This window comes from Lemur catta, chromosome 4 (assembly GCF_020740605.2).
Source record: "Lemur catta isolate mLemCat1 chromosome 4, mLemCat1.pri, whole genome shotgun sequence".
Classification (NCBI taxonomy): domain Eukaryota; kingdom Metazoa; phylum Chordata; class Mammalia; order Primates; family Lemuridae; genus Lemur; species Lemur catta.
Window position 1 is genome coordinate 58,188,413 of NC_059131.1, and position 26,637 is coordinate 58,215,049.

General features: G+C 43.9%; 1 protein-coding gene and 1 long non-coding RNA gene across 2 annotated transcripts in view; one reads left to right on the forward strand and one right to left on the reverse strand.

Annotated features, from left to right (window-relative positions):
* The window catches only part of TACR1 (tachykinin receptor 1), a 144,891-nt gene that overhangs the window by 75,051 nt on the left and 43,203 nt on the right, over positions 1-26,637 (reverse strand). The window lies entirely within an intron of this gene.
* Positions 1,782-12,759, forward strand: LOC123637099. Its single transcript, XR_006734746.1, has 3 exons — positions 1,782-1,856; positions 4,040-4,131; positions 12,671-12,759. It is a non-coding gene; the product is annotated as an uncharacterized LOC123637099 (long non-coding RNA).

The window sequence follows — 26,637 nt, forward strand, 5'->3', positions numbered from 1 at the left end:
TAGATGACACCTCGTTGCAGGAAGGCAAAAGCACGGTGAGTGACAAGTTGGAGCCTGGAGCCATTCCTCCTCCCCTCCCACCTGGGATCTGGCACTAAATGGTGTCATCTGAATGAGTGTGTCCACATGTTTGAATTTGTGCACCGCCTCTGAGATGTCACAGAGATTTGAAGGATAATAAATATTTCAATCAGCATTTCATGTCTGTTATAAGCACATCAATTCTGCTTCTTCCATTTTAAAAGGCATTTCCCTATGCATATTTCTTGCAGAGTTTATAGATCCATCCCTTAAAATATGCATCTTTTTCAGAGTAGGAATGATGTCTTATACAGCCTTTGGGGTTTAAATATTATCTAACAAACCACAGAATCACGTATTTGATTCTCTGACATGCAGGTATTTCTGGCTTCTGTGGTACAGAATGGTCAACGGAGACCTCAGAAACGTGCAACGAATAGCAGCACAGCTGTCAGCTGTCTCTACATAATTCCACAGCATTCATTTACGGTATTCTTTGGACTCCCAGGATCTCTGGGCAGAACTGGGGCCAGGGTCACAAGTAAAGCAATTTTATTCACTACACGTTCAGCAATTCCCACTGGGCACCTGCTGCACATAAGGCATAGCATTTCCTTCTGGGCTACAAGCTTCTGATTTCTCCAGGGAGAAGAGGCGCATCAATAAGCAGCCACAAAACATGACAGTAGGGTAAGTGGTAATCTGATCAACGCCTTACAGCCTTAGGGAAGCTGCAGAGGTAATTAAGTCTTGGGATGGCAGGCGGTCTATTGGAGGGGCTTAAAGAGGTATGTTGGGCTGGATTTGGGGAGAGCCTACTGAGCATCTTGCTCCAAGGGCAGGAAGCATGCACCTTTCTCTGCATTTTCCTGCTGGAGCCCTGCGTTTTCTTCCTCTGGTCTGTAATGCAAGGCCACTGCAGGTGTTCTGTGTATAGAGTCTGGCTATTAGGAGGATGCTTCAGGTCAGCTTTTATATATACACACAGAAGTCATAATAACTCCCAGGAAGAAAACCCTCAGAAACTTTCCTTCTGCCTCCTGGGGGTAGGTGGTCATAAAGTGGGTAGGTGGTCATAAAGTCAGGAGAAAGTGGGATTAGGAAGAGACTTAGAAAAGATATTATGGTGGGGGTGAGTAGTATAAATCTTTGGGCCATAAATCCCATCGCACAAATGCTGTGTCAAAAGGGCAAAACCAACTCTCAAATGTGGCAAATCGTCCATCCTCAGGAAATTGAGCAAAAAACCCACAAAAACAAAAAACGAAAAATCCCCCAAAACCCAAAAATGTTGCAAATCAAGCCTTATCTGTCCTCCTTAGATTCACCCACAGGGCCACAGCTACTGCCAAGGACGGCCCAGCAACCGCAAGCCAGGTGACCTGACCTCTCTGGAGCAGTCTCCTGCAAAGACCCCTGAGAAGTCTTGATGTCCCTCCTGGACCTGTGTCTCTTTCGCTGCCTGACAGTGATGGAGCCTTGCTTTCCTCTCCTGTGGGGCACGGGGGTGGGTGGGGGAAACCCAGAAGCAGAGCTGCTGGAGCGGGGCCTGTGCAACCACTAGCTTTCCCTTCTTTCCAACTCGGTGGAGGGCTGGGCCTGGATGGTCAGGGCCAGAATCTCTTTGAATGTCTGCATTAAAATTGTATGATGGCTTATTGGATTATTTCCCAAAGGCAAAATTGTTTTCCCCAACAAAGCCGGACATGCAGCCATGAAGATGCCTTATCCCACCTCCAGCAACCTCCAGCACTGCACACGCGCCAGCCTTCACAGGCGGCTGTGCATCCTCAGGCTTCGCGGGAGCCTGAGGATGTTGCACAGGGGAGAATGAGGTAATTGCATTGCCCTCTTTTAATATTATCTCAAATGCAAGATTTTAATTTGTTGCTAACTCAGGATAAATACCCAATCTTAAGTAAATGAACCGTAACACCAATCCCCATGCCCAAACTGGTGATACACCATTCAGAATCTAGTGTGACCGGGGTTAAGGGGGATTGCACCAGCATATTGGCACTGTAGCTGCAAATGGGTGCCAGAAAGCCATATTTTATCTTTATTGCAAAAATTGCAATTTGGGAACCTGTTTCAGTTAACTCTCTGCTGTTCCTTGAGTGTAGGAGCCATTTTAGTGACAGATGAAAGTATTACCCACATACAACCAGAGAGAGTAAAAACGATTGGCTTTAAAAAATGTGTATATTTTCATTTGTTAAAAACAAAGGTATTTATCTTCTTTGCTCCCTCCTTCCCTGCCTGCCCCCTTTTTCCTTCCCTTCTTTCTTTCCTCCCTCCCTCCCTCCCTTCCTTCTTTCCTCTGTCTCTTCCTTCCTTTCTTCTTTCTGTCTTTCAGTCCTCACTTCTGGGGCTTGTTTAATATGTTTCTTTCTTATTTACCCAAAAGCTAGTACCATTAGGATAACTTGTACAGATGGATGAATATTTTCTTTCCTACTCCCGATTCCTAGCTTGGATCCCATTAGCATACATTTATGTATTTATTTGGAAGCACCCCGAACAATTCTTGCTTATTTAGTTATAAGATGTCACTGAGCAAATGCTGCAAGTCCTAGGAAAATACATTCAATAAATATTTATTGACTGCACTGTGCTCACAGGACTCTAAGGCAGTCAATGAAACAAACGTCTTACCAGTTTACACATTAATCATCGGGCTGCCAGGGACAGGGCTCCGGGGGCTGTGTGGGATGTGGATTCCGTTCTCCACTTCAGGGTGTTCCAGCCCCACGAAGGGCCATCATCTCTGATTTGAATTGTATGTGCCCTCCCAGCTGCAAAACCTGAGGTATAGTCTTCCTCTTGCATGATTATGCTTTATAAAAAGAACTCTCTGCTGCATATTCTTTTTTAGGTAGAGCAAAAGAATCTTATTGTGCAAAAGAATTCTCATCTTCTAACTAGCAGCAGTATTTTCATAACTTCCTCTTATGCCAGCCCAGAATCACTGGACAGAGAGAATGTCTTTCCTCCACCAGGAGATGTGGCCTACCGGGCCTTCTTCCACCGTCTTTCCCCTCCAATTCCAGTCCCTGTCTTCCCTTATCCCCATTCACTCGTATGATGTTACGAGTTTCCTTTAAAGAACCACATCTTCCTGAGTTCAAATGACCAGGGGTGGTGACAGCTGAGAGGATGGCTGCTAATGTCTAGTTCAAGGGTTGGCAAACTTTTGTGTAAAAACCAGATTTTAAATATTTTAAGCTTTGTGGCCCATATAGTTTCTGTTGTGACTACCCAACTCTGCCTTTGTAGTGTGAAAACAGCCCTGGACAGTAAGGAAACTATTGGGCATTGCTGTATGCCGATAAAACTTTAATTACAAAAATAGGAGGTGGGCTGGATTTGGCACCCGGGCTATAGTTTTCTGCCCCCTGGTCTAGTGTATGGATAGCGCAGAGCAGGAGGAATTAGAACCATAGAAGAGTGTGGTGTAATCTTTAGAAACACTCTTTGCCTTCGACAGACTGAAGCTGGCTGGATAGATAAATCTTACAGCCCACAAGCAGTCAGCAAGGCAGTCAGCTGTCAGCATGACCCAGACTCTGATCTCTCTGGTCTCTCATGAGGGCACAGTGGTTGACCAGTCCAGGGTGTTTTTCCTCCTTGATCCTTCCTGCTTCTTTTCACAACTTGGCCCAGTCACTATGTCCTTGCAGCTGCGTTAGGTGCCCTACCTGTTATCGCTGGGAAGATCTCTCACCTTGTGCTGATCACATTTCACTTAGTTTTTCTATTTGCACATGTATCTCTTCTCTCTTCATCCTCTATAGATCCCCTGCCTGCCTCAGAGGCCTAGAGCACAGTAAATACTCAATAAAAGTTTAGTTGAATAAATGAACATGCCAGTTTCTTGGCACATAACAGGGGCTCCATAAATGTTTGTTGAATGAAAATTAATGCAGCAGGAGAAAGACATACATATTACACCTCATTCCTCCCAGTTTGAACGCATGTGAGACTGTTATGCGAGACTAAAGTGTTTTCTGTCATACAGACATCCAGGATCATCCTGCAGGAGTGACCTCACTGGACCTGGGTCTTCAGAATTTCCTGTGTCTCGACATCAGACCCTTAAATAAATTCCCAGTAAGTATTTGTTGACTAACTTCTGCATTGACCATATGTTGAGAACCGCACAGGGTTCAGTCTTTGCATACGGTATCACCGTCTGGCTCTTCCTCTGAACAAGAAGCTCCATCTATTCTCCTTCCATCCTCCCTCCATCTTGGGGAGCACATAGTCTTTCTACCTAAGGCCACTAACATTTCATCAGTTGGGATTTTCTCCGGTGACATTTCTTCTATCATCAAAATCCAGGGGCTTCATTTAACCAGATCACTTGTCCAGCAACCTTATCTATTCAACTAAGCTCAAGCTCACAGAGCTATGGCCAAAGAGGCCTTTGAGCAGCCTACAGAGATGACACAAAGTTCACACAGCTCTAAAGCATTTTTATTAGTGGCAGAGCCCCTTGTATCCTCACTGCTATGTTGTGCACTCTTCTAGAAAGCACAAGGTTTCCATCTCCAAGTTTGGTGCAGACTCACAGCATAGCCAGTGAACTCACTTCAAAATGTGCCAGCTGACAGTAAGGGCACTGCCAGCAAGACCATGAGAATTGGACACAAAGACAGATGGAACAAAAAGCCTATTGACAATTTACAGTGAAGTGAAGGAAGTGACGCAGCTATTAGTCAAACTGTCCTGCCCACCCCATGTGATCAAAGAAGGACCCACATGGTTTAAAGAAGATTCAGATATGGAGTCCCCAGGTTGTTAGGGAACAAAGTGCCCACTGTAGGAGCCAATGAGAGGGGGTGATCCCAGACCCTGCAAGTCCACCGTGCTTCCTTAGATCCTACTTCCTATCACTACCATTTGTAAAAATTTTATCCATCCTTTAAATGTGGGTCAAACACCATCTCCTTTGGGAAAACTTTTTTGATTGTTTAAAAATCCCATGGAGATAATCATATCCACATTCTGTTGCATACCCTCCCATATTCCTGTTGCCTGTGCTCTCTTATACAACCCTCACATTCCCACTTATAGCAGAGTAATTTGTGACCTTATTCCACCCTAGCACTGGAGGAGAAGATTCCTGAGTGCAGGGGTTGTGCTCACTTATCTCTTTATCTTCTGGGAAACTTAACAAAGGGCCTTACATAACTGCTAACAGTTTGCCTGGATGTGCCAGTTGACTTTGGCTCAAAGAACTTCATCTTCATTCAGCAGCTACAAACTGGCGGCTCTACTCAGAGATTCTAGATATGAGTATTCTTTCCACAGTGAACTCCTGAGTGCTAATTGTAGCACTCTGGGAGGCTGAGGCAGGAGGATCATTTGAGGTCAGGAGTTCGAGACCAGCCTGAGAAGGGGCGAGACTCCATCTCTACTAAAAATAGAAAAAATAGAAAAATAAAATAAAAACAGAAAAAATTAGCTAGGCAACTAAAAATGGAAAAAAAAAAATTAGCCAGGTGTGGTGGTACTCACCTGTAGTCCCAGCTACTTGGGAGTCTGAGGCAGGAGGATTGCTTGTGCCCAGGAGTTTGAGACCAGGTGACAAAGCAAAACTGTGTCTCAAAAAAAAAAAAGACACATTTCTTCTAGCTATTTGAAAATATACAATAAATTTTTGTTGAGAGGATTTTGAATGCTCCCAAACCAAAGAAATGATAAATGTTTGAGGTGACAGATATGTTATTTACACTGTACCCCATGAATATGTACAATTAATGTGTCAATTAAAATAATAAAACAAAACAAAACAAAACATTTTGAGAAATCTTTAAAAGAAAGATACTTTTCTTATGGGTCCAACACATCCATTTCATTGGGCCTGGTAGGCTATATAAAAACTGCTGCAGTCACATGAAGGTATATTTAGAGTTTCCCTGATTCTCTGAAATTCCCTCCCTCCCAGTGATAGGCATGTCTTCTGGATGACCAAAAACGTGTTTTTTGCTTGACTTGTCTCAGTAGCAGGCAACTTAAAGGGACAAAAGGGTGGGCTAGGAGGGGGTTCAGAGAATGGCATGTTCCTACCTCCTCCTCACTCAAGGTAGCCTCTCTTCTCCCACAGATCTCCTTTATTCAACCCATAAAGGCAGGATCTGTGGGCCAGAATTAGGGTGACATGAGTAAGGTACTCATAGTCAGGGTTGTCCAAGTACAGAATTGGATCCTGCCTTTATTTAAAATCTTGATATTTTGCTCATCATAGGTATTTTTACATTAATTATGATATTTTAAAAGACTGCATTAAATTATTATTTATCTTGATGGCTGATTTTTTTTTGTGCCCACTTAAATTTTGCACCCAAAGCTAGTGTGCGCTTGCCTCACTCTAATCCCAGCCCTGATAACATCTCCTACTCAAGTACACCAGGCAGGACAATCACTCATCAGAGGAAATGTACTCAGACTCGGGTAGCGGTGGGACTATTATTCAATGCTGCTGCCTCTACACAGTAGGTTGTGCTGTGTCCTGTGCCTGCAGCCTCGAAATGTCCCAGGCCACCAGACCACAGGGTGGCAGGGTCAGTGGGAAGCCTGGAAAATTATCAGTAATATGAACAGGATAAGGCCTGAGTAATCTGGTTGTAGACAGTATAGAGATTATTTGGGCACCCTGGCTACAGTGATTTTGCTTTTCATTGTATAGTGTAAACTCACAACTATTTATTTATTTTTTGATAGTGACTTCTTAGTTAAAAAAAGTCTTTTGACAGCAGTAAGTTAGAAGTAAACAGAAGCACATGTTTAATGAAAAATTAAGTATTGGATTTCTGCTTTTCCCCAAAATTGATGTGAATGTGTAACTTGCACAAGTAAGTTTAGATGTTTAACTTGCATGGGGCCAAAGTGTTATCACTGGACATATGAAAATCAAAAGACACAAATCTGACAAAGAAGCAGCAGCAGCTACACCAAGAAGTTAGTAGTGATTTTAAGACAATTGTGCTCAGACATTGATTTAAGCTATGCAGTGAAAATGGTGCCTCTGCCCACCATTCTGTGAAGCATGACTTTTCATTTAGATTAAATGACTGTTCTTCTAAATTAATTTCACTCGTTTTCAATTCCAATTTTTCTTGTGCATGTACAAAAGGTCAAGTAATAGCTATTAATATGTTGGCTCAGTTAGCAGAAGAAGAACTTGGCAAATAGTTATACGATTCTAATATTGCTGTCATCAGATTTTTCAAATAGAAAATTAGTTAATTTCAATAATGGTTCAGTTCTTTTTTAATCCAATTCATAGATTCAAAGCTTTTGGAAAGTGAAACAACAGACATTGTTGTGAATGTTATAATGAATTTGTTTCAAACTTCAATAGTGAAGATAAATTCATTTGGTTTGGTACTAATATGAACATAACATGGTAAGTTCTTAGCAAATTAAGAAACCCATGGAACAGAAATGGACTTGGCATAGGTTGTGATACACATAATTTGCAACTATGTTTAAATACACTGTGCTGTCTTACCAATTGAAATAGGAGCTGTAGTTGTTGAGATTTATAAAAAGTTTTGTAGATGCAAAGAACTTAGTTACTTGCAGGATAATCAATGATTTAGGATTTTCTTGTGTGGTATCTTATCCAGCGTTTTTTAGCTAATTTCAAGAGCATCAGTGAGGACATCTAGTCTTCCATTTTGCTGGAAACAGAAGTTCTGCTGTCTTATTTTTCATTTTTCTTTTGTTATCTAATTATTCTGAGCACAAATTCAAACCATAGCAGAAGCTATAAAGGGAAAGCCTCTGTCCCACCTGGGCCCATAGGTAGCACACAGCTAATACACTGAGCACCTGGTGAGGGCCAGGCTCCATTTCATGTGATTTCTTTGTATTAACTCATTTTATCTCTCACCAACTCTTTGATGCAGGCTAATGTTATGACCCACATTTTCCAGATGAGGAAATTGGGGCTCAGAGAAGTTAAGTAACTCTTTTACCAAGTGGTGAGGCTGGGCTGGAATTCGGCAATCTGGCTTTAGAGCCTTTGCTTTGCTTTTAATCAAGGCATTATTCAGGACTCTCACACCGACTGTCAACAATGGGTGCAATCTTCCTTTCTCTGAACGTGCAAACCTATACATTGGTACTTTTTCCTCATTGTATTGACTTTTAACTCATTCATTCAGGAAACCTCGTTTAACCCCCTTCTATGTGTCAGAGCAGAGCCCAGTGTGTTCATGTTCTGAAGGAGTGGCTGTCTCACGAAGAGATGGTAATTATGATGCAGTGTGCTGTGTGCCACCAGGACGTTGCAATGCGTACAAAGCATGAGCGGACAGCAGGCCCTTTAGGCCTGTTCAGGGAGGTCAGGGGAGTTCCTCAGTGGAGATGGCACTTGAATTTGATCTGGAAGGTTCAGTTGGCATGTACATCTATGGAGAGCTATGTACAACATACTTTACAGGAGAAGGCAACAGCATATACATAGGCCCGGTGACTTGAAAAGAAATGGCTGTTCATAAGCACCTCCAACATTTTATTTGAAGCTTATTAGGAGTCAGTATTGCATCTTCTATTCCTTTGAAGAGGCACAAGGTAGCTCCTTAGTAACTACCAGCTGATTGACCTAATGACCCTTTCCTTCTACTAAGCATACAGCAGGCAGAGAGGTTGGCCTCTGAATTTGCTTTCTCCAGATGTGGATGAAGAAACAAGGATAGAAGGCTGAGTGAGGAAGTACACGGTCTTGTGGGCCTCTGCTGGTGAAGTGCCCAGAGACTGTTAGCTTTCAGAGGAACGTATGAAGGATGCTGGGACCAGGGCTGCCAAACGCAGAGCAAGAGGCCAAAAGAGGAAACATAATTTCCAGAAAGTAAGCGTTCCCCAGACCTGTGTTTACAGACCACCCTGTGGCCTGTCCTGCTGTGATGTAGGACTTCCTTAGTCTGTACTCTCAGGCAGCGGAGCCCCTGCTGCCTGGGTTACCACTGCCCTACTCCCAGGGGCTCCCAGCACAGGACGTATCTCCTTCTCTCCCCATTGCTCTTACTTATTGCTTTCTCAGCTACTTAATCTCTCTTAACGTGATTTCTCAGAATCTCAGTTTTCTCATTCTGAGATAAGAATTGATAATATTTGCTAGGTAGTGATGGCTGAATGAGATAATACATATGAAGGGAATGGTCACAGTTTGGTGCACAGTAGGCACACAATACACATCCACATTCTCTTTTTTGTCTTTGTAACTTGTATCTCCACAGGATATGTGGTCTCTTTTCAGAGACTCGGTGCCTAGATTAAACCCAGGGTACTCAGGGTACCAGACACTTAAACCATCAGTGTCACTGGCTGGTTCCAGGACCAGGCGCTTAAAGATACTCAAAACAGCGAAAGGCCAATGAGGCAGTGGCGTCAGCTTAATAGCTGCTGCCAAATCAAGTACTCGATTTATAACTTAAACAGTATTTCATGGGAAAAATAAATTGGAGCAGTGTTACTCATCCCCCAGGTCCCCACATGCTAATTCCACTGAGACACTTGAGCACGACACTTGCTGAAACACAGTGTCCCAGGGTAGTAAAGGGGACACTAACACCCGGCCATCCTCCAGGTTTGCTGCAGTGAACTGCCTCCTTGCAGAAGGACCCGATGTCCAGCTTCCCTGTGGAGGAGGATCCTGATTCACCCCTTCCTGCCTCACCCATTCTCTCCCCTCTCCATTCAGCATTCTGTTTCAGTCTTTTGTAAATCTTATTTCCGAGAATGGTTGGTAGACGCTCAGCAGAGACAGCAGGGATGGGTGGAGCATTGTCACAGGGTGAAGATGTCAGGATCTTACAGGAGGAGAAAAGCACCTCCCTCGTGCAAGAAGGAAGTGCACGAAGTGGGTAGGCATTGGCAGGACTTGGGCCTAACGGAGAGGGGCCCAGGCATGTCATCTCACAGGACACAGCCCAGTGTCCTCGAGCTTCCAGAGCCCTCTGTGCAGACCTCTCTCTGGCCTGCCTTCCTGCCTTGTGCTGCAGCTGCTCCCGTGGGAGACATGGATCTGAGCCCCAGTGGGTTTGGCCCTCACTTCTTCATTTTATCGGCTCATAGCGGAATGTAACAACAAAACCCAAAAGTCATTAGCCAAGCCACCTGAGTCAGAAAGAACTGAGTTCCAGTCTTTTTCTTTCTGTCACCTACTGGTGTGAGCTTATGGCAAATTACCTCCTCCCGAGTCTTGGTGTCCTTACTGGCGAGCAGTTTCTGCAGATGTCCTGTAAGGTCCGTGTGTGAGTTTAGGGCCTGAGGGTATAGCTAGGCTGTCGTCTCCCTGCTCCAGCGAGACCTGTCCCTCCCTGAACCGTGCCCATCTTAGAGCACTCCTCAGCCAGCATCTCTCCAAGTCCCCTTGCTCCATCAGAAATGGTGAAATCCATAACAGGCACTTTAACTTTTCCATCTCACGAGGAAGAAAGAAGACAGAAGTTAAGGGACTGTAATTGTTATGTGAGGCAGTCTTAGGATTCTCACCAAATAGACATTCAGGCACAGGGAAGACAGGAAGAAAGGCAGCTCCTGATGACGTGTAAGGCCACACTCAGAGCTTCAGAAGGATCACCAGACAGCTGGGCTGGATGATGGCAGAGTAGAAGTCCTGGTAGTCTGCCTAGGGAATCGGTGGTGGCCACACCTGGCTGAGACTGGGACAGCAATCGGATGAAGATGTTCTAACCATCAATTTGTATCGTCCCTTAGCCTGGACTTGAAGGATAAATTGTCAGGGTGGTGGTAACTCACTATACCAGAAGCAGCTTGAGCCAGGGATTGGGGTTGGTGTGTCTGCGTTCCTTGCATACCGACGGCTCATGAGACCTCAATGGCCATGTAGGCTGTTAGGTTGGGGAGAGGAATTGGAGGCTGCTTAGTCCAGTCCCTTCACTAGACACAAGAGGACAGTGATGCCCAGAGAGGCAGCATGGATACTCAAGGTCGAGCCTGAGGCCAGAAGCCAGGGGTGGCTCCAGAGTTTCTATATTGAAAGGGTTAAGGGAAAAAAATGAGCTGAAGGTATTGGGAGGAGGTGGGTCTTTAAGCTGCTTTTGCATAATACTCTACGTAAGATTGGAAAAGTGTCAACTGTCCACATCAGAAAGCGGGAGGGAAGAGCTGATGCGGATGGGAGGGAACGAAAGCCACCCTTGGTGCCAGCGTGGCTGGAGGCCCCGGACTCTCCCGCTCTTCCCCACTAGGTGTGGCCATCTGAACGCCTTCAGGGAAAGGGGGATGAGGGCAAGCCCTCCTGGTCCACACAGCAGTGAGCCCATCCTCTGGACCGGGCACCCTGCCTCTGCCCGGCGGCGGAAGGAAGCGGAGCTGAGGAGCCGTCGGGCCTGCCTGGGGCTGCGCATGCGCACTGCGGAGAGCCGCCTGCCCGCGCCTGCACCTCCCACCCGGACCCGGAAGGTCAGGAACGTGATTGCTAGCAACAAACTCATTAGCACCAATCTCTTTCACCACAAAAAGCAATTTGGAGGGGTGACAGAATTCATTAAAAGTGGATTTTACTTATACTAATAACTGCGCTCAGAAAAGATAATGATTTATGACCAGCTTTAAAATGCCCTCCGAGGGGGCTTGTGAAGGGCCCTTCTCTCCGGCTGTGTCGGGAGAGACTCTAACCTTGGGCCCTTTCTGTGCCTGGGCGACAGGTGCCACACACAGATCAAAGACATTTGTTTGAGCAGCTTCAGTGGCTTTTTTTTTTTTTTTTTTTTTAAATTTCAGCATATTATGGCTTTGTTTTGTTTTTGTTTCATGGCTACCCAGCTGGCTTTGAGGCCTCTCCTCCCAACATTTCCTTTCTTTCTTTTTTTTTTTTGACTGTTTACTCTGAGTGATTGTAGGTTCCCTGGGTGACAGGGCCAACCGACAGAGATGTCACTCCAGGAGCTATTATTTTAAAAGGAGCTGGACAGTTCACATTCCGGCGGCTCCTGGAATCTCACGTGGCCCTGTCGCGGAGTCGGGGACCCCACCTGAAATGAAGCAGGACATTTGACTCAATAGATTCGATATGTTTTTTTTGACATGGTGGAATCAACATGTAGAAATGTTTTTCTGATATCAAGTAATGTGCAGAAAATTACTTTTCTATCCTTAAGCCTTTCCCCCTCCCTTACCGTCACCTCAGTACATTTCCATCTGTAAGGGACAGTTGGGAATGATGTGGATGAGAGACGGGACAGGGCCCAGGAAGGGGATGGGGAGTCTAGGAAACACCTGGAATAGTCGTGATTTGCCTTCTAGCTGCATCGACACGCCTTTGCTGTCAAGTCGCCCTTTTGCAATCGTTTACTCCTGAGTATCCGATGGGTTCAGCGACCACCCACTCCCCTTCTGAGAAAGCAGTGCCTCCTTCAGAGTCTCCTGAGCATGCTGCTTTTTATATCACACATCCAATTCCCCATCCTCTGAGATATGTTACCAAATCACTGTATAGAGCAGAGCCAGCTGGTGGCCCACACCAACCTCTGTTCTTTCCCTCTTTCTCAGTAATGAAATTGTAATTTCAGCCAGGTAAATTCTGACCAAAGAGATCTAAGTGGAAAGTAGTGGAAAAGTTTCAGGATGAGCACCTTTCTCCTTTCTTCCTTTATCCTTTTTTGTTGCCTAGAATGTGGATGCAATGACTGGCACCTCAGCAGTTACTCTGAACCATGAGGTGACCTGAGAATGGAAGCCACATGTGGGTGAGCAGAAAGTTAAAAGGAGTCCAGGTGTCTGATGGCTTCATGGTGTCACCATACCTGCCCTTCTGTGGTCACTGGCTTAAGGTAAGCCTAGCACTTCCATGTCTCTGATATCCTTTGGCTCTCCACCTGTCTCTCTCTGGGATTATTTTATGTGATAAGATAAGCCTTTGTGTATTTAAAACACAGCAATCAGGTCTCTGTTACTGGCAGCTGATCTGAATCCAAACTGATAAGAGAATTTGGTATTTGTATGTTGATATGGCAAGTAACAGAATCTAAAATATGGCATTAACTTATTGGGGAAAGGGGGTGCAGAAGTTAAGGGCTCAGAAATTTGTGACCCTCATATAGTCAAAATACAGCTCACTGCTCCTTGGAAGCCAGATCTCCAGCTGCTCAAGCCTGAAGCATTACAGCCAATGGCATTTATGGGCTCTTGTCTTGCTGTTTTTGTAAAGTCCTATGAGAGTGATGAACTCAGAACCAGAGAGGCTGCATGCAGAGATAGGAGAAAATATAGCTCTGCTAATGAGAGGCTTGTAATTTAAAGCTTTGCTAGATTGAAAGAGTGTGCTGCTCTCGTACCAAAATGAAGTAAGTATAAGTGGTGGCTGTACAACTGCACACTTACAAGGAGGTAAGACTGCTCTCCTGCCCTACTAAGGTGGTGAGCTCAAGTCTTAGCCTGTATAACAAGCCCCTGTACCACCCTTGGTGTTATGGGGGACATGGGGTCTCCTTGCAGCCACTGGCTTTCAGGCAAACTCAGCATTTGTATGTCTCTGACATCCTTAGAATTTCAAACAACACATTCCAGGTGTTTACAGAGCTTAATAGAAAGGCCACATTTTCCAGTAAGAAGAACAGCTTATTTTAATCCACTCCTGCAAGTTATTTAAAATTAGTATTTATAAAATAGAGTTTCTATAAACAGAATCCTGGCCATTTAGGTAGAGTGGTCACACTTGGTGCCCCCTCCAATTCCTTTCCTCTTCTAGGTCCAAGAGAAAAATATGCCTTAAAGATCCAGCTGTCTTCAGAGAACCTTTGGCTCCTAGGATCCTCCAATGTTCGGGACATTGAGTGTCTTTGTCCTTCCCATACTGGTCTACTTTCTCCACACTCCTAGATCTTTATTGTGTTTCTTTATAATGGGATCTTTCACATAAGCCATTTCAGAGTATTGAACACACAGTGGAAGCGTTCGTCAGTGCAGCTCAGGCCCTATTTCCATCTAAGACAGCTTCATAGGTTCAGTGGATAAAACGGCTGACTGCGAACACCAGCAGTGAGGTACACTGGGAAAGATGGACAAATTCACCACCACTTTATCCCTTGATGACATGTGAGAAAACTGGGGTTCACAGACATGAAGCAGCCAGTAGTAGAGATGAGACCTCTACCTATCAGTTCTGCCTGATTTCAAATTCCATGCTTTGGAAGGGGTACGCAGAGTCCTCCACAGTTCAGGGGCCTGGCAGAAAGACAGAGGACTGGGGATGACTCAGTGCAAATTTTAGCATCACTGCTGACAGTTATTAATTTTAACCACCTCCCATGTGCCAGGGGCTGTGTGCCATGAAACAGCTCCATTTTGGGCTGATTAATGATTGAACAAACTCATTGAAATCTTCGCTTTCTACCCATGACTAAAGCTACTTAGCCTGGACTCTTGCCTTCTTCCCAAGGAAGGAGATAGCTACTCAAGGAGAAGTAGACTACAGGGTTGGGATGGTCCTTTGCCCATGAAGACGTGCTCCATTTTCTTGACTCAAGGTTGAAGAAGTGTTTGAACAGGTCCATCCCAGGCGGGTGGGAATGTCACCCAGTTGATGTAGCTGTGTTCTGATGGAGCCTTGGACTGTGCTACATCACTACACACCATGGTAAACAGACCTCTGCTGGGCTGTAGTCATGTCAAGGGGCGGGGGATCTGCTTCTCTGGCTCTGTCCTCATTGGTCACTTTTGTAGCCTTGACCTGGATGGTGGCCTGGAGACCCATCTACTCATTCATTCATTCATTCATTCAAATACTTACTGAGTGCCTGTCAGAGCCAGGGACTATGGCAGTTGGTGGGGATACAGAAGAAGAGATCATAAATACCAGCTCTCCTCTCAGGAAACTCTGGTTGTATAAGAGCAGTGGATGATAACCAACTAAACCTATAAATACATGTCCAATCACAGCTATAGTAAGTGCTATGAAGAAGCAGGACCATAGAACATGTAACAATAGGATCTGGACGGCCTTGGGGGTCAGAGAAAGATTATGAGGAAATGACATTTGGGTTGAGACCTACAAAGTGAGTTCGATCTGGTAAGTGAAGAGTAACCTGGGGACAAGGTCATTCCCCAGAGGGAGTGAGGACAGCATATTCAAAGGCCCTGTGGTAGGAGAGAGACTGGCACATTCAAGGAACTTAAATACAGGAAGCAAGAGAGAGAATAGTGTGAAATAATAATAGCTTGTATCACTGGGTGCTCACTTTGTGCCAGGTACTATTTGCAAGGATTTATATATGTGGACTCATTTAATCCTCACAACAATCAGAGGAGAAAACTGAGCCACAGAGAGATTAAGTAACACACCCAAGGTCACATGGCTACTAAGCCATGCAACTCTCCAGGTAGCTCAAGAGCAGTGAGCAGGGTGGGATGGGACGGGAATGGGAAGCCATTGCATGATTTCAAGGCAAGGAATGGAGTAGCCAGGTTCACATGCTGAAGTCCACTCTGGCTCACTGAACTCTGCTGGGTGCAGGAAGGCTTTGAGGTCATCTTAGATCCTCTGTCTCTAGTCTTCATGACCTCCTGGGACCATGTCCTCATGTGGCCAAGGGCAAGTAAGAATGATGCTTGGATATAAACTGCAGTCCCCAACATCCTGTGTCCTTGGGATTCTGGAGCTCAGGGCCTCAAGAGGAACTGCAGAAAAGACAAGGGTGCTAAGGGTTGGAATGACGCCTTTGCAGGCAGCAAAAGTCCATCTACTCAGACTCCTTGCTCTGATTGGAGGAGCGTGAAGTGGGCAGGCTGTCTGTGCTCTCCACGCCACCATGACTGCCTCTGACCCAGGACAAGAGGTCTCGGGGTCATGATGGCTCTGCACTCACTGACCGGCTTCCCTACCTATAAAGCATTTGGGGAGGATCCTGGCTGGGCCTCAGGGTTATCTAAGGAGCTATAAAAATGTTAGATGCCATTATCCTTCTCTGGACCTAGCAAATCAGAATTTCTGGGATGAGGCCCACAAACCTGTATTTTTGAAGTGCTCCCAGACTGAAGCAGATCACTTCTAAGGTCTCTTCTTGCTACAAAATAATGATTTTTGTTTTTCCTTTCAGATATCAATTAAGGGATGTGAGGAACCAGATATAGTGAGTGCTAAGATACTTTATACACTTTCTGTTGCTTAATGCTCAACCCAGCCCATTGAGGTTGGTAGTATTATTTTCATTTTACAGATGAGGAAACTGAGGCTCAGGAATTTTCCTTAGATTGTTCAGTGCCTTACACTTAAGTACTGGAGCCAGGATTTGAATCCATTTCTCTAAAACCCAGCCTCTTTCTGCTAACCCAGGGATGGGCAAACTTTTTCTTAAAGGGTCAAACAGTGAATATTTCTGACATTGGGGGCCACATGGTCTTTTTGCAACTAAACTCTACTGTTGTAGAGTGAAAGCAGCCCTAGGCAACATGTAAATGCATGAGTGTTCTAATAAAACTTTATTTATAAATAAATGCAGGTGTCTGGACAGATTTGGCCATTGGCCATAGTTTGCTGATACCTGGACTAAACAGTTTTAACTTAAAAGTATTAATTTAGCCTCCTAAAGGAAAGGAAAATGAAATTAACATTTGTTTAAGTATTCCGTATAGGATATTAACAAATGGGGCTGCCCAAATATCATGCTGGACTCGTCATGGCTTTTATTTCCTATAAATTGCCCCATCACCCAGGTATTATCATTCATATTAATATTTTACCCCTAAGGAAACTGAGGCACAAAGTAATTAAGTCATTTGCCCAAAGTCACATTGCTAGCAAGGAATTGGGGCAGAGGAGGTGTCTGAACAGGCCTATTAGGGTGGGGTCAGGGATCAGACAGGATTCGAGTCCAGGCTGTCTGACTTTAGCACCTATAATTTTTCTACTAACATGAGAGCAGCAAAGGAGAATCCATGCTGCTGGTTTCCCTGCTGTGGTCTCAAATGTACAGCTATGCATCTGGTCAGCTCTGACTGTCCACACCTTCAGGTGTTCTTCCTTCCCCACTCAGTGTAAAGCAGCATCTTTCAATGCACTTAAGCCACTGGGTCCCTCCATAGAGAATCAGGAACTGTTATATAGGAAATAGAATATGTCAGAGCTTTCTTTTTCCCACATATAAACAAGTAAATCATCAGTGTTCAATACTCTGGTACCAAAGTAATCTCCTTCCTGTTGAGCTAAAGATAAGGGATTTGAGAGGCTCCACTGGGGCAGAAGTTAAAAACCTGAATGGTAAGTTTATTTTAGACATAGCCAAAATACCAACATCTCATTTGGGACGGGGGGAAAACAGAGTGGGGGAGAGGGGGTAAGCACTGGAAATATTAGACATCAGGTAATTGCAACAGCTGTGGTCAACGCCTGTCAGCAAATGGGAATAAAAATGTAGCCCATTAATTCTAGAAGCACATCCAGGTTGTTAATGGGGAGAGGAGACATATAATTCAGAAATCCACTTTTGTTCTTTTTAAATCAACATGTTTCCATTAAAATGGAAATTGACTTCTCATCATATAAAGCAGTCATTTTCTGGGTACTGTATGATTATCTCTACCTTTCCTGGGCACAGTGAGAATGGAAATATTCAAATCCACCCATTAACCTTTGGAAGTTACAACTTTGAATTCTCAAGGTGGCCTCCTTTCCTTTGCAATGAGTGCAGAGACTCTGTTGTTAGGGGCAGGAGGCTGGGTGGGTGGTACGTGCATACCTTCCTCCTACGGAAGTTTGTTCAGAAAAGCAAAGGGCGAACGAAAGTGAAGGTGGGATGCTAGGGGCAGCAGCAAAGCTATCCTACTTTTTGGGACAAGAGCAAAGGCAAGTCAACGTCCATTTAGAAAAATGACTTTAAAAGTCAGTATAAGGAAAAGGGAAATCACATTTGCCTGCCAAGTTTACACAGGCGGATTGTGTGAGGCATGTGCTTAAAATGAGCAGTGGATGGAGTTAGTTGCTTCTGTCTTGGGTAGTTCCTGGCTGGTCTGTTTTAGGAGGTTCTGACAGGGAGCTCTTCAAAAGTCTTTCCCAGGATTATGCCAAACCAAATCCTATCATCTCCCTTTGAAGACTCAACTCCGAGGTGGCCCCTTAAGAATTCCTCCTCAAAGGCTTTCTCTAATCACCTCCATCATTCTCTGTTGAAATTAAAATGCAGCCTGAAGGCACGCTGCCCAATGGCTTTATATCTCATCTGCATGATGACACTGTAAGCCCCTTGAGGACAAGGACTAGCTTGCATGTTATTTATGCATTTTTTGTGGTGTCAAGAATGAGGTCAGGTTCAGGGAACTCAGGTATCAGTTGAGACATCTCTCCCCAGCCCCTCTAATGGTCTGAATTAATGTGGCTCAAGCTCCCAGTTTTATAATCTTCGTAAAAGTCAAAGCTCCACCCACGATAGGTGAGGATTCTCATGGTCTTTCTTTTCAGGTTCCCATTGTGACTAGTCCCTAAATGCATAGACTGTCTCTTCCCCTGCACCCCCCCCCCATAAACTTGGATGCCAAACTCACTCTTTTACTGACTTCCACAAAAGTTGGTGAGTCCAGAAAGAAGAACTGGGAATTCTCTCAGGAGGGTCACGCCAGGCAGCTCACGTCTGCTTGTCAACTCTCTCTTCCTCTCTCGTCTCTCTCTAGGATTGCCCCAGAAGACAGAAAGCATTCTCCTTTCAATACGTAGCTCTTCCAGTTTGCAAATCCCCATCCATATGGTCTCAGCAGAACAAAACCAACTCATAACAGGATCTACTGTCCTCAGAAAACAGGTGGAGCTTTAACAGTAAATTTCCCCTACTCTGTTAAACAGAGCTTGCTGCCTCTCCAACATTAAACCCTCCCAAATAAAGGTGCTTCACAAAACAGCTTTAAGGAAGCTCAAAGTCGCAATGCGAGGGAGCTGTGTGGACTCTGGATGCCTTGAAGCTTAGCAGGGTAGGAGACAGAGCTCTGTCGAGGATGGCTTACCCACATCCAGGTGTGAAGGCAAGACAAATTTTTGCCTTGCAAAAATTTGTTTGGTGATGGAACTAGGAAAGAACTAGGAAACTAGGGAGAGAAGACACCGAGCTATGCCTTTGTCCACCTACTATTCAATTTACAAAGATTTCTTGGTCCTCTATCAGGTACTCTATTGGGCACTAGGAATACACAGATGAATCAGGTATGGCCGTTTCCACAAAAAGCACACATATGTGCTCAGTATGTATTACGCCATATCCCGTTACAACTCCATAGGGATTCTTGGGTAGTCTGAGAAGGTTGCTTGCTTGGTCTACCTCAACGCTCTGTTTTCGTACCACCTGGAACTGGGCTTGAGTGGACTCTCTCTGGTGCCCTGAGGCTGCAGACTCCACGTCTGCCCATCTTACCATGAGAGTCCAAGCCCAGGCCTCTGGCTGGCTGCTTTCTACTGTTCCACTGTAATTTTCCAGGTCACAGCCTGAGATGTGACAGAAAGGAGAAAGGAAACACTTATTGCACTATATTTGGTGCTTTCACATACACTATTTCATCTGATTCTCACAACAACCCTGTGATAATCTGCTTTCATCCATCTTTTGTAGATGAAGACCCGGGGTTCAGAGTGGTTAATGACTTGCCTAAAGTAATCAGCCAGTGGGGGTCAGTGGAGCAGAGATGGGGGTTAATCCTAGAGCGTCTGGCCTCTGCTTCCACGCACTGGCTAGTTCATCACGAAGTCCATTTAAGGTGTCGGTTCGCGCTTTCTGAGTGTTCAGTTTTCTCATTCCTTGTGCCAATCCTCGTGCCAAGCTTGAAGTTGCCAAATGTTTAAGTCTTAGGAGAAGGTTGTTACATAATAGCCCCTCTGATCCCCTGGGCCTCCTTTCTCAAAAACAGAAGGTTCACAGTAAGTCTGGCCAACAACTCTGGTGTATGTTGCCAAACTGGGAACAATGGCTCCTGCCTCTCTTGTAAGCTCTTTAATTAAGTCTCTCAAAATCAGATTGGGTGGGCAAAAGCAATGAACAATAAGGATTCAAATACCTAGTAGACTGGAGGGAAGAGGTGATTCAGTTACTCATTTATTTATGCAACACATTTTTGAGTGCCAGGAACTGTGTAAAGTGCTTGGGACATAAGACAGATAAGACATAGTGCCTGTACTAAAGGAATTTATGGCCTATTAGAGGTGAGGATGTGCTAACCAGAGGTGAGGGCAAGTTACCAGAGGGGACAAGTTACCACAGGGGAGGGCACTCCAACCAGAGGGAGCATATTATTAACACAAACCCGGCTCATTCTCAGAATCATCTCAGTTGTTTTATAAATATATATTAATAGATTCCTGCACCCCACCCCTGACCTGATGAATTATCTTCCAGAGCCATCTTCTGTCTTTTTAATAAGCTCTCTAGTTAATTTCAACAATCATGGTTGCTGGGAACTAAAGCCTCACAGACACTTTATAGAGAACCTTGCCCTGGGTGCAGGGTGGGTACCAAGGAAGGATCAGTTCGTGTATTTCTGGGCTTCACAGAGAAGGCAATATATGAAGTGAGCCTGCAGAACTGTAGACAAGCAAGTTAAATGCATGAGGTGCTGAGAAGAGCAGGAGGAAGGGCTTGCCAGGTGGAAGGCCCCACCTGAGCAGAGGCCCTGCCGGGTGAGCTCCCGTGATGAGCCAGGGAGGTCTGGTTGGGCTGCAGCCTGGGGTACAAGAGGAGACCAGGTTAGAGAAAAGTCTAGCAGGTAGGCTAGATTCCAAGTGACCCTGTTGATCCTGATCCAACAAATTTGAATTTTACTCTTTTTGACATGGATGGCCACTCAAAGGTTTAAATCAGGGGAGTGAAATGATCTGTTTTCATTTCAGAAACATTACTTTAGAACTTCTGGAACAAGATGGAAATATAAGTTTACATATTTAACTCTTCTCCTTCTAAAAGCCCATTGAAATATCCAAAGAAGTACCAAAAAAAAAAAAAAAAAAAACCATCAGGAAAGTTGCCTTCCTCAAACCAAAAGTATTGACATTTTTTTGCCTTGATTAACACTGATGGAGTATTACTGTGTGTGGGCCTTGTCTGAAATGCTTAGCATCTATTAGCTCATTGAGTTCTCATGGTAGCACCATGAAGGAGGTGCTATCATTGTCCACACTGATGGGCTATTATTGTTCTCTTATTACAGATGAAGAAACCACAAGCACAGGGAAGGCAACTATGTCCAACAGTCCCACAGCTAATGGTAGAGTTAGTATTTCAACCTAAGGAGACTTGCTCTGGAAACTAGGCACTTACAGTATTGTACTGCCTGATACATTATGACAATATGGTGCTAGTGGCCTGGGTTGACTGATGGACCCACTGCCTCCAAGTCTGTGCATATGAAGGAGAAGTTGATCCAGGCAGTGAGTGATGGGGTATATAGTGGAATCCCCTTAACTTTCAAACTTAGAGGTTCTTCAAATAGGGGAGGCCAAGGGCTGGATATAGAGAGAGTGTTCTAAAGCTGGTACATAGAACAACCAGAGAAGAGGAACGATTCCTCATCTGCTTAGCGCTGGAGCTTGCTGCCATAGGACTGCTTTCCCTGATAATTAGTTTCCTAGTTTCTACGATCAAGGGGAACTCTAATTTGGCACAAATGTTCCTAACTTTGAGCAGCACGGCCAGGACTCCATAGGGCCACAATTGGGACAAAAAGTGTGAACTTACATAAGTGTTCAGGAGTACAGTGGAAGCTGATAGGTGCACCCCCACCCTAGCCAGGAAAGGTGTGATAGTTAAAGTGTGGGCACAGCCTGTGCGCTTCAGAGATAACCGGGAGCTTTGCCATGGCCTGGAAGGAATCCTTCTTCTGCACTACACGAGGTTCTCTTGTGCAGGTGCCTCTGGCTATAGCTTCTTCCTGCTCCTCACAGCTAACTGTATCCCTGCAAGCTAAAGCTGCAGACTTTTCCTTTTCTTTTTCTTGGATTTAAGATTTGAACAAGCATCTTCACAACCTGTGAGAGAAATCATTGTAACTCACAACACTGAACATACAGTACCTTCTCAGGAAAAATGAATAAACACAGAAAAATCATCAGATCTATGAAATGATTTAGCAGTTTAAAAAAACTCATCAGAAGAATCTGAGCAAATGTTCTCCTCTGAAGGAAATGTGCTTCAAAAAGTGAGATATAACCAAAACCAAAACAAAACTGACTCATATTCTCGGCCGGGCGCGGTGGCTCATGCCTGTAATCCTAGCACTCTGGGAGGCTGAGGCGGGCGGATTATTTGAGCTCAGGAGTTCAAGACCAGCCTGAGCAAGAATGAGACCCCATCTCTACTAAAAAAATAGAAAGAAATTATATGGACAACTAAAAATATATAGAAAAAATTAGCTGGGCATGGTGGCAAATGCCTGTAGTCCCAGCTATTCAGGAGGCTGAGGCAGGAGGATCTCTTGAGCCCAGGAGTTTGAGGTTGCTGTGAGCTAGGCTGACACCATGGCACTCTAGCCCTGGCAACAGAGTGAGACTCTGTCTCAAAAAAAAAACAACAAAAAACAAAAAAACCTAAAACTGACTCGTATTCTCAGTGGAACTGAGATTCAAGCACTTGCCCCATCCAAAGGGAACAATCTGATATCAGATAATATTACTCTTAAACATTTTAAAACTTAAATTTATCTTATAAATTTGTAAAGTTAATTTTTAAATTTCAAATTTTTAATTGCAAGTGGTAGCAGTGAATAACAGATTGGATAGTATAGGAAAAACTCATACTGAGGATTCAAAAGTCCAGTTTGAGAAATTCTCCTAAAACGCTGAAGCAAAGACACAGATAAATATAATATATAAAAATATGAGAAATATGAGGGATAGATTTAGAAGATAAAACATAGTATCTAGATAAAACATAGATAAAACAGAATTATATAAGGAAATGCAATAATTATTAATAATATATTTGGAATATAGTCTCCTGAGCTGGTTGAGACTTTAAATTCTTAAATTAAAAATGGACCTTTTGGCCGGGCGCGGTGGCTCACGCCTGTAATCCTAGCACTCTGGGAGGCCGAGGCGGGCGGATCCTTTGAGCTCAGGAGTTCGAGACCAGCCTGAGCAAGAGCGAGACCCCGTCTCTACTAAAAAATAGAAAGAAATTATCTGGCCAACTAAAAATATATATACATAAAAATTAGCCGGGCATGGTGGCGCATGTCTGTAGTCCCAGCTACTCGGGAGGCTGAGGCAGTAGGATCACTTAAGCCCAGGAGTGTGAGGTTGCTGTGAGCTAGGCTGACGCCACGGCACTCACTCTAGCCCAGGCAATAAAGTGAGACTCTGTCTCAAAAAAAAAAAAAAAAAAAAAAAAAAGGACCTTTTCTAGAAAAAACATTACTACAAAGATGATTCAATATTGGGAACTCTATTAATATCACTTATCATATGATTAGATCAAAATTTATAATCATTTCCTTGGATGACTAAAAGACATTTAATAAAGATTTAACATCATTTCTAATGTAAGATAGAAATAGAATGATATACCCTTGTTTAAATAAAGTTTATGTATTTAATTTAGTGGTGAAAGTATTTTAAATGTAATGATGAAAAATAGAAGTGGTTTATTAACACCAAGAACCACAGAAAGAACCATTATTATCAGTAGTAATATTGTTCTAAACATGCTGCAATTAAGATAAGAAAAAGGAATGAGATATAGTGTAAAGTAGAAGAAAACTATCATTATTTGTAGATGATAGCCTATCTGCAAAACCAAAGAGGATCAGTTGAAAAACAAGTGAAACAAATTAGATTTCAGAAGCTAGCTGGTTTCCAACAAAATGTGTTAAAAAATCAGTTTTCCTCTATAACAGAATAGCTATTTATAAACTATAATGGGAATAAGATCATATCACAATGGTGATGACAGTATACAATGCCTAGACATAAACACATATTGAAATACGTAGGACTTGTATGAGGAAAACTGCCCAATATCCCATGACTGAAAGAAATAATGGAAACTTGAATAAGTAAAGAAACATTATATGCTGCTGAATGAACAGATCTAATACAGCAAAGTTAGAACCATCTAGTAAAGTCAGTTTTAGGTGTGTGGAATTTGAGGCTCTTATTGCACATTGTGCAGGTAGAAAGATGCAGGAAGCAGATGGGGTATATATTTTGAATTCAGTGGAGAGATCTGTAGCCAACCCAGATCTCTGTGGGAGCAGAATGAATGGGGGAAGCCATTAATAGGGTGTGGCCCCCCCAGAAGAGTGTGAGAAAAACAAAGAGAAAGGGGCCAAAGACCAGATCCTGGAGAATGCCAACATTTGCAGGGAACACAGAGACAGAAAGGGGCCATAAATGAGATGGGTGGTTTAGGGCATAGGAGGAAAATCAGGAGACAGCAGCATCTTAGAAACCTAAGCAATCATCCTCAAGAAGTAGGGAGTAGTCATTGTGGTCATTTGTTACTGAGGGCTCAGGCAAGATCAAAATGTTAAAGGGTCAGTTATATTTGGCTTCTAGGAGATTACTGGTCACAATGGCAGGACAGGGTCAGTGGAGTTGTGGGGGTGCCAAAGTTGAGGTCAGGATTATTGAATTTCTTGTGATGCCAGTAACGGTGGAGGAGCAGACATAAGGAATCTGCTAGTTACTGTGTGAAGTCACCAAGCCCTAATGAGTCTCAATTTCCTCATTTATAAAGTAGAGTTGCAGTGGCAGGAAAAAAGTGTGATAATGACTGTGAAATGCTTTTTAAACCATAAACCACTATACAAACAGATGGTGTTATTTCTGGTTTGGGTGATCTTCTAGGCAACATTTTAGCGTGAATGCCCTAAAGATGATGGCACTGAAATAAGACTGAAAAATTTCCCCATCACCTCATCTGTAGTCCTAATTTTCATCCCAAGCTGGGTTCTGTAACCTTGTTAACACAGAAACGCAATCTGCTGTGTGTGTGCTTTTACACTGACGCAAGCTAAGCTGCCGTGGGAAGCCAAACTGATCCGAAATGTTTTGCAATGCTGTGCATTGTTCCAGCCATCAAATGGCAGCAGAATTCCAGTTCCAGTCAAGTGAGGTGGCAGAATGTTTTCCTGTTTGTCTAAGTGGATGCCAGCACTTAACCACCATGTTCCTTCCCAGAATTTAACTAGAAAGCACCCCCATCAAACATAACCCTGAGATACTTGGCATGTGGCCAAAACCGGCTGACATTTCAATTGTCCTTTACTCGTATTGTGTGGATCTCAAACAGCCATAGAGCTGACATTTCCACAGACCCTCAGTGGAAACATGCCAGTGACAACTATCAAGTGTTCATAACATAATGGGCTTAGCCATATATTTCTTCTGTCCTTCATCCAGCCCTACAAAGTATATTTATTAAGCGTCTTTGAAGTGCCAGGCACTTTGCCAGCAATAAAGTTTGCGAAGACATTCATGACATTCAGTTGCCCTTGAAGAGCTCAGTCAGAGTTTAGTGAAATAAAGAAACTTGTAAGCACTTAACTATACTGTGGTGAGATAAGAACTTTAATAAATGTATGTTCCAAGGCTGAGAGTTAATATGTCAGAGGTTTGACTCCTAACTCTGAAAACAGCAAGCTTAGCAGTTGGTACATAGTGGATGTTCAATTAGTGCTTAATGAGTGATCGATGAATATCATTAACCAGGACTATAGATTACAGCTATCTTAACACCCCAATGCCTTCCCATCAGGGTAATTCACTTCTAAAGGGATGTTCCCTGGGAGAAGGGACTATGCACCTGGCTCTGCCATCTTTAGTAGGTGGATCAAAGGCTATTCGTCCCCAAGAAAGATGGCACCAAGACTTCTTGTAAGAATTGCTTTAGGCAAAAGCTCAGCAGGAGTGCCCAGGAAGGGCACCATGGTCACAGTCACCTTGCCTGAATCTAACACGATGCCATGGCATGGGGGCAGAAATCATCGGGAAGTTTTTCTGAGATCTTCCATGCCTCAGTGGGACAGTAGGAAAGACTGCTGCTCAGAAGATAGTCCTGACACCTAAATGGAGTGACTGAGCCAGGGCAAGCCACTCACCTCTCTGAGAATCACTGATCTCATTTGTGAAATGTCAATGTCGGCTGATTGTGCTCTGAGTGCTCTGAGGTCTCTTCCAGATCTAACGACCTAGGATTCATTTTCAGAATAAAAAAAAATTAAAACAAATCTCTTAATTCCTAGAATATTCTTGAAATTGTATACTACTTGGGGAGAAACAACAGCAAGATTTCCGAAATTCACCTGGCACATTCCATTTCCTTTCACGTGTCCATTAACCCTTTCAACTTGTCAAGAAGGAGGATCCGCCGACCAGGAACAGGAAGGGAGGAGGCAGTTTTAACTCCCATGTGCAAGAGTTTAACTCCTCACATGTCCTCTCTTCCTATTCAAGCTAATTCCAGGTCATCGGTGTACTCAAAATACTCTAATCAGACTCATTAATTTTTTTCCTGGAGTTGCCAATTGTGGACAGCACTATTCAGCTTTATTCAGGGCGCTGTACAAAGAGAACGACTCAGGTGGTCCCTGCTCTACAAGGATGCTGGCCTTTGGTAAGGGAACTGGCCTCACCGCAGGATGTCAGTAAAGGCTGAGCCTGCTGGCTGATTAGCT